The sequence below is a fragment of the Phocoena phocoena genome, chromosome 2, assembly GCF_963924675.1.
Source record: "Phocoena phocoena chromosome 2, mPhoPho1.1, whole genome shotgun sequence".
Lineage (NCBI taxonomy): Eukaryota > Metazoa > Chordata > Mammalia > Artiodactyla > Phocoenidae > Phocoena > Phocoena phocoena.
The window spans coordinates 125,505,874-125,519,079 of record NC_089220.1 but is presented as its reverse complement, the minus strand read 5'-3'; positions in this window follow the sequence as shown (position 1 = coordinate 125,519,079).

Here is a 13,206-nt window from a genome sequence, read left to right as displayed (position 1 = left end):
ATGAACGTGCCGGTCTGCACTTGAATTTGATTGGCAGAGAAGCTTTCTGTAGTAACATAATGAGAACAAATATTTTCAGAAAATCAACTGATTGGTTTTTCCAGAATCTTGACTGAAATGTTCAGAATAGTATCAAATTTGTCACTGATCCTTCTATGTTTCTTTTGAAATTTATTATTTAAGCCTATTACTAAACCTTTATAGAAATATATTTGGCAAGTACACCAAAGAAACCAGCTCATAAAAGATTATGATCATTAATGAACTGCAAACCTCATCTTTTAAAAACAGATTTTTTTGTGTGTAAATATTTGTGTTTATAAATGTACAGCAGAGTAAGTTTTTTAGATTATTTAATTCCCATATTTCTAAACTATTTACCACAGAATAATCCATGCTTGTTAGTTTGGAGGACTTGACTATTTTGTTTTTTTAATTCATTATCAGTCATGCTTGGAACAGCATTTCCGCTAGAGAATTCAGTGTTCTGGCAGTAGCAAGAGTACACATCTGGAGCGTGAGGGAGTCTAGCTTCATTTGTCAGATACACACCCTATGAGACGAAAATGTGTAGTTTAATTACCAGAGTGGACCATACAAAAACTGAGATTCTAACTTTCTTGCAGAATTGCTCATCAGCCCAGAATGTGATTGGGATGAGGCCCTTTGCCCACAAATTTAGCTTTCATGTAACTCCTAGTGTGTTATATCATAATGTATTTTGTTCTTCCTTTGTAATGTAAGTTTTGCTTTGGGTCAATTTGAATTAAAAAAAAAACTTAAATCTGGTTTAAAACATGTTGGAATTGTGTTTTATTTCTAGTCTATTTGGTCTAGAATACTTAACTTTTTAATACTTCCAGCTATTTGGTCAAAAGAAACAGAATGCTGTCTTTCATTCCTCAGCATTTTAGATAATTGGGAATTGTGTAAGAATGTGATACAGAAAACAGCACCATTTTGGATCAGATAAGGAAGCCCCCCTCCCTTTTTTAAGGTATTCTGCAAATACCTACCAACAAAAGACTATCTATCCCATTCTTGAGTGTGTTGATCCAGCACTGAGCCTTTTGGGGCCATATTCACCTCTGCCTCACCTTGACTGAGGACAGAGTTTGGACCACAGCATCTCTAAGCACAGAACAATATATTCAGTTAAACAATTAATTTGAGGTGGTTTATTAGCTTACAAGAGATAGAAGGAAAATAACTTTGCTTTCATATTTCCTCTGTATATAAGCACAGCTTGATTTAGGAGAGACCTCAGACTAATGTGAATGATGCTGTGCTAAGAAGAAGGGAGGACAGACGACTTAGCACCCCGTGCAGAAACGCAGTGTTTTGCTACCATAACCTTGTTACAGACTTGTCCAGGGTTTGGCACAAATGAAAGCCAAGAATGGGACATCTGAAACTGTTCCTAATGATCAGCAGGGGAGTTCAGATGTGAAAAAGAGCTGTGTTGCTTGGAAATCTTGAGGTCATTCCTTTTCCAATATGATGTAAGTAGTGTATTGTTTTTTCAGCTGAAAGACAGCTTACAAAAATGGCTTTCTAGCTATTGATAAAACAGATTATCTACTTTATAAAAAAATATTTCCACATCCCATGTAGTTGGGTTTCAAAGGTAAAAGAAAGTGGATTTTTGTATCATCTTTGTATTTATGTAACAATGTAGCTTTGTGTTCTCTTAACACGTCTGACAGACTTTGATGTTAGCATTTATATTAGCTTAAATACCAATAAAGATTTTAAATATCCACTGCCAGATACTGTTATTTAGGTTGATGTAGACTCCTAAGATACCAAGGCAAATTTGTCTTTATTTTATCATTAGTTATTCTGTCATTACCTATAAGGTCTCTTAAGTCTTAGATGAAAAGCAGAGGGTCAGCCAGCATATGGCTCTGCTGGAGCCCATGACTCTTCTCGTATGCTGCTGATAAATAGTGTTCAAAATCTTGTACTATATTTCTCTAAGATCATGGTACATTTTATAGATACTTCTTTATCTTCCAGAAAAACTCTTGATTCCTGAGTGACAGTTAACATGCTCAATCCCATATGAAAAAAGACTGAGGTGCTTTGCACAAGGTCCTATGAGAGATCATCATTGTGTGAATAAAACCTGGCAATAGCTCTGTTGCTGCAGAGCATGGTCTCTTGTCCTGCAGGGGAGTGTCTTCCACCAAGTGTTGCTCTTTCCATTTCTCACTCACCTGTGCCCACAGTGCCTCGTGCTGGGTTTCAGTTGTGCTAAAATGCTTTATCAATTCTGAAGACCCATAAACCATTAGAAGTAAAGGATCAGATTAAAGCAAAATATTTCTCTTCTGTTGCAGATATGACCTTTAAGAAAAAATCATGTAATCGTTTGTAGTTATTGTAAATATATTTTAAATTAAATCTTGGTTTGTTCCGGCATCTTAAAAATCACACTCAGAACCTTTTTTTTATGTTTTCCTGTAATTAGGAAATTGTTTTAAGTGAATGCAAATGTAATTTATGTTACATTAGTAATTAAGTGACTCACTTTTCTGTGAAATAGCATTTTATGAATCAGAAATGAGATGGCTTAATTTGGATGAGGGGATTCAGTTGAAGCTGAGAAACTCAGTTATGTGCTGAGTAGACTGACCCTTTGTGACTGACACAGAGGTAATCCAGCTGCAGATATTTCCTATTTTATCTGGCAAACAGAGTCTTATTTTTCTTGCTGCTCAGTCTTGAGCTGATGTTGCTTTTCTTCCTCTGATAGTTTTGGGTCAGGTCACTGCTCAGTTTTCTTTTTCTTTACTGAAAAAGAAGAACACTTGTAGGGGTGGACTTACTGTACATGACCATTTTATATTTCTCTAGAGGTTTTCTAGATTTTCCCTCTCTTACTTCTGTCCACTTAACCCTTTTGTGAAGTACACACACGTGCACAAATCATGGCCTCGCCAAGTTGCTTTTTTGACTTTTGAGCTCCCTGATTGCTTGTTTTCCCTGCCTTACCTGGTTGGAAATACAGCTTAATATCATTTAAGAAGCCTAATAAGTAAGTCTGGGCTACATCCATTTCCCATCTTGGGTAGCACCAGAGAGGAACAAATTGCATTTCTTCCTGGTTTATTACGTGTTCTTAAGAAATCATTTTCTGTGAGTCCTTTGCCCAGTGGGCTCCTTGAGGATGGACCCTGGGTCTTATTTGCCTGAATCTCAAACAGTATTTGCTGAAAGAATCAGTTTTCCAGAGCCATAGGTACATGTGGCAGTTGGTCCTCAGCCAGTAACTTTATTCCTTCAAGCTTCCAAGGAACCCAGGGCCATGTGGATGACAGCATCAGCATTTCCCAGCTCCAAATCTCAGGTAAGTATTGTCCTAATTCCTGCCAGTGTTGTCTTTTGCTGTTCCTTCCTCCCTTCTGCCCCCACCTCTCTGCCCTCCCCTCCATCATGGTCACTGAGCAGTGGACCCATATGATCAATGGTGTGTGGACACTGGGATGGCAGACTTCCAAAGAGATGCCACAGGGCTCTGGTCATGGGGAATTCTGCCTACTTGGAGTCTCCCTCCCTGCGCTCCCGCAGTGTGTTGAGCCTCTGAAGGATCACACTTCTCCTGAGGACCCTCCATGCATGTCTAGCTCAGAGCTTCCCAGCAGTGACCCCAGCTCACTGATGTGTCTCTATGGGTTACAGCTGTGCTCTCCTCACATCTCAGGGCAGCTAGGTGGGGACTGAGGTAGAGCCCCTGGTTCATCACCCCCGGCTGTGCTCTTCCCCAGTTTCCCACGGGCAGCACGAACGACGTCACTGTTTACGTAGCAGGGGAGCACTGCATAGCTGGCTCCTGCGTCTAACTGTTGCTCCTCTCCATGGTGCCTGCCACACAGTGCCTTTCACATCGTGGGTGCTCAGTTGTTATTCTTCAAATGAATTAATCTAGTCCAAGCCCTTTCTTTTACAGGCAGGGAAGCCCTTTTTTATGGGTTGAGAATTGAGGTGACTCAGTAACTGTGGCCCTGCCTGTAATGGCTGGCAGTGAAGGGCACAGCAGCCAGCACTCCTCAACCTCTGGTTCTTCAGCGATCCCAGCTTCGGGTGGCTTGGCCCTCACTTGCATCCGGTGTTTTCTGTGGAACAGAAACTGACCCCTTGTTAACAGAGCAATGATGGAATGAGATACATTTTGGCAAGAGTTGGCAAGGCTCAGGACTCTATACGTATAGTTCCTGGATTAAAGCTCACACATCCATAAAACTGCCTCTAATTTCCTACAGAATGCTTCCTGAGAGTTCCATCTTGGTCTCCGATGTGCCTTTTTGAAAAATCATGACTGGGGCTTCCCTGGTGGCGCAGTGGTTGAGAGTCCACCTGCTGATGCAGGGGACACGCGTTTGTGCCCTGGTCTGGGAGGATCTCACATGCTGCGGAGCGGCTGGGCCCGTGAGCCATGGCTGCTGAGCCTGCATGTCCAGAGCCTGTGCTCCGCAACGGGAGAGGCCACAACAGTGAGAGGCCTGCGTACCGCAAAAAAAAAAAAAAAAAAAAAAAAAATCATGACTGAAAGGGCTTAGGTTCTGGGGGTGACCTTAGGAACGGCATCGCCAGCCTCCTGAGCGTGGGGATAGGAATTCTCATTGTGCTGTGCTTTTGTTTTGCTCTGTGTTTACAAGGCGAGTTGAATAACTGCATATATGAGGCTGCTCAACGATGCCAGTGGCGTTTATACTCAGCATTTTTTCCCTTTAAGTTTTCATTACAGGCAGCTAAGAGATTGATCCACCACTGTCTTTTCATCATATTTTATGATCCCTCACATTCACAGTATGTATTTCCATTGAGAGTTAAAGACACTTGCAGAGGAGTAGAGAGGAGCTTGGACATTTTGACTTAGAATTAAAGTTGAACTGAAACAAATTGCACAAATCCTTGTATCACATAGCAATTGTTATGTACACTTTAAAGTAAGCGTTTCTTACCTGGAGGCCTCAACTGAAATTTTTCTGTAAGAAGCTGATTGATAAATTTTTCTGTCAGGTATTTATCTCTAACAAATAGAAAATAAGACTTGTCAATTTAGATGTGGTTGGCTGAGTGGAGCTGCTGACTTGGAGGATGTCACCTTATTAGTTTACCCTAATTCATCAGTCCTTGAGACTAAAGTTATAATGCTTTTATTCCAGAAAGTACTGTCGACTCAAATATACTATCCATAGAATATTTTGAGGTCCCATGGTTAAAATTACAGTGGACATGTCAGTAACAAGGTGGTCATTTCTCTTCCAGCTTCCTGTTAAACCCAATGAAAGTCACCACCACCTCTCCACCCCTGGCAGGTGTTTCTAGAGCATGAGGTGTAGGGAGTTAGGGCCTCCACCTGCTGATGTAATATCAGTGGTGGAGAGATGGAAGTCCCTTGCCTCATGCCTCTCCTTTTGGGGAGAGTGGACCCTGCGAGAAATGGGCCAGGTACACAGCTACAGTCTGATGACAAACAAGGTGCACCAGGAACCTAGTTCTGAGCCAGGCAGAACTGGTAGCAATAACAGCCTTGCCTTGGCTCCTTAAAGAATGAGGGACACTGCCTTGCCTGGACCTGCACAGCGTTGCCACTGCGTCCTACACCCAGTATGGCCTAGGAAGCAGCAACTTCGCTGCAGCCTGTTCAGAACACTTGTCTTTAGTCCTGCTTCCTATTAAATCTGTCCTTAGGCATATCTGCTCCGTAACGTGTAAGTGACAAATGTGTGTTGTCATCCACCCCTGGAGGGATGTGTTTGTACGCGTGTGTGTCTTAGAAAGAAAGCCTTAGAAGACAAGGATAAGGTTCTGATTAAAGAAATGTGTTGGGGAGGAGAGTGTTACTCTCCTCCCCAGGGAGTGGGGCGGGCCTGTGGCGCCTCTGCAGAGAGGTCAGCTGTGGTTGTATGTTGTGAGCACGGCTTCTGTGTTGAGAGTCGCCTGTGGACTTACAGTAATGGGCTGGTCAAGTCTGGAAGGGGATGGGAAACTAAGGAGGTGATGGAGGGGGCTGGTACTCAGGTGTGAGTACCTGGTAGCTGGTAGTCCTGTGGCTGGGGAGAGCAAGGGATGGGTCCCATCTTGCTGGGCTGGTAGTCGGGCTGCCCTTGCGACTGCTTCTCCAAGGCATTCCTGTCCCAGCCATGAGGATGCCCTTCCCTCCCAGCCTCCCACCTCTTGGACCTGCCCCTTCCTTTGGGAAGTCCTAGTTGGAGGCTTTGCCTTGCAGTTCCTCTTTCTAGGGGGGAAAGTGGTCTGCATGTTGGTGTCCACCTGCCATGCCAGAAGCCTCTGGAAGGCAGGGATCTGGCCTTAGGCTTTGTGGCCCAACAACAAGACCAGCACCTGCGAGTAGACAGTCAGTTGCCTCCCATATGTTTGGGGAGTGAGGAGGTGGGTGTGATAGCCCCTTCAAAGCCCTGGTAGCAGGTAAGAAAGCCGGAAGGGAACCAACACTAGATTCACTGTGTGGACTCTAAGCTGTGTGGACTTATGCTCATTCTAACTTACTTATCATCCCCATACTGCCAAGTAGGTGTTTTGGTCATCTTCACAATGAAGAGACTGAGGTTGAGTCTTCCCCACTCCAATTTTCCTGTCTGGCTCTGCCCGGCCCTGGCCCAGCCTTTCATGCCTCCTCACCAGGGGTGCTTCCCTAAGCCTCCCACCTGGGCTTACTCCCCCTTCCCCAGGCTCCCCAGAGTCTTTACTCCCTGTGTTATCCCAGGTACCAGCCACTCGCTGTCTTGTTCTCTGTGTACCTCTGCTCCTCAGGTTCTTAATACAGAGCTAGGAACCCCGCACAAGGCTGTGCAAATGTGTGCTCGCACACGTGGCTTTTCCTGGGAGGAGGGTCTGTGCTGTCAAGTCGTCAGAGGGGTCTGTAGCCCCCTAGTGTCAGAAACAGTACATTGACCGACCCCTGAAGCAGTTCCCGAGCATCTGTCTCCCTGCCAGCCCAATGCCAAGGGCAGCTCGCCCACCACCTTGGGGGCCCTGTCCGTGTCCTTTGCCCAAGTTCCACACTGAGCGTGGTGAGAGGTGTAGCACACACCTCCTGCCTCCTGGACATGGAGTCCCCATCTGGCCCTGACTGGGCTGGGGCTTGGGGTCTGCTTCCTTGGCCCTCTTCTCCCCGACCTTACCATTTCCTCGCTTAACTGTTTCCACATGGGTCCTGGACGTCTTTCTTCAGTGAGAAGGTTTTAGGGGGTAGAGAGACTTGTTAAGCTGGAGGAGACCTGCGGGATCCCATGCCGCAGATCAGGGATAGGAGAGGCTGGTGGGCTTTGTCCGCAGCCTGGCAGCAGGTGATGCTAATGGACCAGCCTCCAGGTCATCGCACCATCAGTCTGTCCTCTGCAGGCTCCCGTGTTACCTTGAAAGGAAGACTCGCAGAGCTGGGAGGGGGACAGTAGCAACCTTGAGTGTCCTGGATGATGAGGCTTCATGTTACTCACCTGCCTGAGGCAAACTGGAGGGTCACTATATCACCAGAGTAGGCCCTGCAGTGGCCCACAGTGAGCAGGGCCAGTGGCTGGAAACTAGGTTCCCAGTCTTGAGCCAGGCTGGCTCCCCAAAGTATGTAACCCCTCGTTGCATCCTCTTCTGGACACTTTTGTGCGTTAAGATAAAAGGGTGAGTATACAGTCTCCAAGTATGGAACATCTAAACCCTGTTATATGAGGATCCTGGCTATTCCTTTGAGAATTCTGTAGAAGTGCTTACTCATAAATCCTGTAATTAATTGGCTAGCTTCATGGAAATGCTTGATGTTTAAGAAGTTATTAGGTGGGCTTCCCTGGTGGCACAATGGTTGAGAGTCCGCCTGCTGATGCAGGGGACACGGGTTCGTGCCCCGGTCCGGGAAGATCCCACATGCCGCGGAGCGGCTGGGCGCGTGAGCCATGGCCGCTGAGCCTGCATGTCCGGAGCCTGTGCTCCGCAACGGGAGAGGCCACAGCGGTGAGAGGCCCATGTACTGCAAAATAAATAAATAAATAAATACTTCTGCCTAAAATGTACTACTTAAAAGAAGTTATTAGGAGCTTCCAAAAAAACCTGACCTGAGATTAACTGATACCATTACTACCTTCTTCATTTAAAATTTTTATAAATTAAAAAGTGCTTGAATCACCTTCTGTTTTAATGGACAGAAATAAAAATCTTGCTTAGTAGAAGCTCATCATCACATGATAGACAAGTTGAATTGTTCCTCCAGTCAGACTGGACCCCTGGTAATGATAATAAAGCTCCTGAGAGCAGTCCCTTGGTCTTCCTGATGCAGTAGAACCCCAGCTTAGTGTTTCTGGGAGGTTCCTGATACAACCTTCATAGATTCCACCCTCATGTCATTTACTGAGATGTTCACAAAATTGGGGAAAGTTTGGAAATGATCAGTTGAGGATTGGTTGTCCCTTAAATACATATTTTTGGAACACCTGTGCTGAGGTGCCAGCATCGTGCTAGTACTCATAGCCAGCAGTACCTGGGAAAAGAAAGAGGCAGGGCTGGTGTGGGGAGACCAAGTGTGTGGAGATCGGGTAGGGTTATGCTTGACCGAGGACTCCCACGTTCTAAATTCAAAATGTGTATAATTCCCGAGTGTGGAATTGTGGTGCTCCACTGTATACATTACCGGGTGTGGGTCTTAAACTTGAGTGGGCATCAGAATCCCCTGGAGAGCTTGTTAAAATATTGCTGAGCCTCCCAGAGTTTCTGATGCAGCAGGGCTAGGGTGGAGCCTGAGAATCTGCATTTCTAATGCAGATGATGTGGACAGTGCTGGTCTGGAGACAGTCTTAGAACCACTGCATTTGGGTATTTAGGTTCTTCCATGGCAAATGGAAGAGAAAGCAAAAGAGAAAAATCCAACAGTTACTATGAGATGTTTCAGAAACCACCTACCTACTTGTCCATGAGTTGTGCGTATAGTATTTCTAGTGATTCTCAGAAGCCACATGTGAAATGAGCCTTATTCTATGGGCAGCCTTGAATAGTTCTGTATGTGTTATGTGAACAAAGACTACAAATCTATCTTGCCGTATGACAAGCTGACTCTACATCTGGGCCTTTATATCTCCAATTATCTTTCGCAACTGCTTAATTTAAGTTGGGCACAGACAAAACTGGTAGCCTGTAGTTCTGTTATCCTGCTGTTATTATTCGTCAGCCTAGTTTAGCAGCTCGTAAATAATATGTCTGCCCAACATTAATAGTGACAGCCCTGGCCTGCTCAGGGGTGGGGGAGACAATGACTCTGGCTGCTCCAGCCAGCATGTGCCTTGGTACTGCTGACAAGTCAGGCTGCCAATGGCATGTCCTGAAGATGGGAGAAGCATCAGCAGCCTTTCCCCAAGCGCTGATGGCAGATGGGAGACACCTTGCCAGGTCAGGCTGGGTGCAGCCTGAGCTCCCAGAGGGGCCCAAGGGAGCAACAGCACCCACGAATCCTAACCCAGCCCATGGATGCAGCCTGGGTTTCTTGGGAGCTAAACTGGTGTTACCTGCTTTAAGAAAGAAAAACTAATCAGCTAGGAGATGAGTGTAGATTTGCACCCGATGCTGCTGCTACCGGTCCAGGAGCCACTCTGAGAGCCACTGACATGGAGTCATCCCTGGATGGAATCTGCCTGCTAAAAGGAAGAACCAGTTACTTAAGAAAAAAAAAAAGTTTTATTGAGGTGTAATTATTATAGAAAAAATTGCACGTTTTAATGTTTACAATGTGATGGGTTTGATTGTTCTCACTGGAAAGTGGTAAAACAGACAACTTGAAGGAAGGGGAATGTCCCAAGTTCCTCCTCATGGTAGGATAGGCTACTGCACATAATCCAAGGCCTCAGACAGGTAACAAGTGGCACAAGTTTCTAGTCTCCAGGAGCAGGTGGCCTTGGGGTAGAGGAGCAGGTTGGAACTCATGTGGCAAGGACAGTACATAGTGGTGTCCCAAATGTTCTGAGGGAACTCCCCGAGGGAGGCTCAGCCTATCCCTCGTTCCAAAGCCTGGCCTGGCAGGTCTTGGGAGGTGGCTGCAGGCAGCCCGCCCTTTCCCTGTCAGCCATGTGGCCTCCTTACAAGGATACAGCTGGCTGAGGTGGAGGTACAGGGGGCCAGAAATCCTTTGTCAGGTAAACATGCTTAATGAAATATTTGGGGTCTTTGGATTCTTGGAAGGATTTTAACAGTCCTATTCTCCAACCCCTGTATCTCCTAACTTACCTAATCGAGTAGTTTTCTAAAGGGAAATGTAGCGGAATCCCCAGCCTGGAAGTCCAGGGTCATGAGCAATCCCTGGCCTGCTGTAATATTGGTTTTATTTGTTTGGTTTTTGGCTTGGGGAGAGACCACATGAATATGACAAAATTTATATGTCTGGGTTGTGAGTAAATGGGTGTTTGTGCTATTATTCTCTGAGCCTTCATTTAATATTTTACCCAAAAATGAAAAGAAAAATCGTCTTCTTGCCCACTTGACTGTAAGTTCTTTGCAGACTGGGTCTGTTTTTTCCTTTTTGGATTCCAGCACAGAGGCTGGCACATTGCAAACAACCACTCATTAGGTGGAAATTTTGGTCTATTTGAGTAGAGGAAGGTGATTCCTAAAATTCATTAGTTATTAGCATAGAGAGGTTTCTTTCTTTCAACACAGCTGTACCTAGTGCCTACTAACTGCTGCAGTTGACCCTCCGGTAATCGAAGAGAGATGGGGTCAGGAACCTGCCTTCCAAATGTTTAGAGCTTTGGGGAGAAGAGGAGGTAAACAGAAGTTACTAATACAGTGGGGAAGCAGGGAGGGCCACAGAAGAGCACCAGACAGAAAGCTGCAGAGCAACACTTCTGATTTTGCCTCCTGAGATGCTGCTCCCTGTTCTTTCTTTCTTTTTTTTTTTTTTATTCAAACAGAAAGTCACAAAAATTATAATCATCCTCATCAGTTCACAGTCCCGTGTAATTATTTTTTTATCTTGATCTTTTGTTAGCACTTTTATGAATTCATCAGTTTTCCATTAGAGTTCTGAAAATGCTTATTCGTTCAGTTCAGCAGTATAGTCAGTTACCAGAAACCTGTACTTGTCAGAGTCTTTTCCGTGAATTCCTTGAAGATGAAACCCTTTTACAGGAACATTTTTGCGAAAGCATCAGAGTACACCCAGAACTGTCTGTAAATGACAAAAGACTTAAAAATGACCATGGTTAAAGATTTGATGAAAGTTCATAATAATGCAGTTGACAAGGAAATTTAGTTATTTCTGAGATATACATTTTAAAGTAATAACTAGAATTATGACTTATAACATTATACCAGAACATATAAGACTTTTAGAAATTTCATGTAATGTCTGAAACATTTATATTAACATATTTCCATACAAATAACCCAAAGAAAGTTTAGTATTAGTTGGGTTTTTTGTTTGTTTGTTTATACTGCAAGTTCTTATTAGTCATCAATTTTATACACATCAATGTATACATGTCAATCCCAATCGCCTAACTCAGCACACCACCATCCCCAGCCCACTGCGGTTTTCCCCGCTTAGTGACTATACGTTTGTTCTCTACATCCAGGTCTCAACTTCTGCCCTGCAAACCAGTTCATCTGTACCATTTTTCTAGGTTCCACATACATGCGTTAATATACGATATTTGTTTCTCTCTTTCTGACTTACTTCACTCTGTATGACAATCTCTAGATCCATCCATGTCTCAACAAATGACTCAATTTCGTTCCTTTTTATGGCTGAGTAATATTCCATTGTATGTATGTGGAATACATTGTATGTATTCTTTATCCATTCATCTGTCGATGGGCATTTAGGTTGCTTCCATGACCTGTCTATTGTAAATAGTGCTGCAATGAACATTGGGGTGCATGTGTCTTTTTGAATTATGGTTTTCTCTGGGTATATGCCCAGTAGTGGGATTGCTGGATCACATGGTAATTCTATTTTTAGTTTTTTAAAGAACCTCCATACTGTTCTCCATAGTGGCTGTTATCAATTTACATTCCCACCAACAGTGCAAGAGTGTTCCCTTTTCTCCACACCCTCTCCAGCATTTGTTTTTTGTATCCCTGTTCTTTCTGATTGGCTTGCTGAAGATAGAAAAGGTCTGTGACATGGATGTCACATGGCCTGGGTTTAATTGGCTTTGCTGGTAAATGGCCGTGTGACCCTGGGCAAGTGCTTTGCCAAGGATTAGAGGATCTGAGCTAAGGACTCCTTCACCCACCATCACTGTCTGATTCAAAAGTGACAGAGAAGACAGGAAGGCGAAGAATGGGCACCTAGGACAACAGACCAAACTGTGAGCTCCAGTGTGGGGGTGGGGGGATGTTTGTTACTCTCCTCCCCTCCCCTCCCCTCCGCACCCATCCTATTACAGCAGCTTATTAGAGGTGGTTTATGAAAACACTGGAATCCATGCTCCCGGGTCTGTACTGCTCTGGCGGAGGGTTTAGCACCGTAAAACTCACTTTGTAAAAGTGCAGCAGCTGTGATAAATAAGCTTAAGTCTCGGTAATCACTTTTTCACTTTTACCAATTACGCTAGGCTGCTTTGTGACAGAAGTTAATACCAAGTAAGAATTTTAAAGAAGCCTCATTTTCCTTGTCTAATTAAATTAAATACTTGAAAGGTGATTCACATGTTGATTTTCCCACCATTAGTCAACTGAAAATTACAGGGTTTTTTAGGAGTTTGAGCCCCGTGATTCTCCTGCTCAGCCTGTAGGGTCAGGGAACCCTCACCCCTGGATGCTCTCCTGCTGGCATCCCACCCACCCGTTTTTTGTGTGCAGCTGTCCACGGTGGGGCTTTTTGGCCGCCACTGCCCAGGAGAATTTATGGAGGGCATGCTTGTTAGTTTTTTAATCCTTCCACAAAAATCTGCACAGGATGCCTTTGTTTCCAGGTGTTTGATATTCCCACCATGCGTCAGGTCTCTCTAGACTGAGAAACAAGGATAGGCTCGTCCTTCCTGGTTGGTCTTTTTTCACCTGGAGAGTTCATCCACTCAGACTCTCTAATCTTCCTCCAAGGTGACGATCTGGGTTATTTAAATACCCGTAGGTCCTGACAATTTTATTTCAACAGTGTCACCCGGATGCTATAATTTGAAACGTGAAATACTTTTCTCTATTTTCTGTTTTTACACTATGCTTTCTGCTCATTGTTTCTGAGATAACACATATGCATGC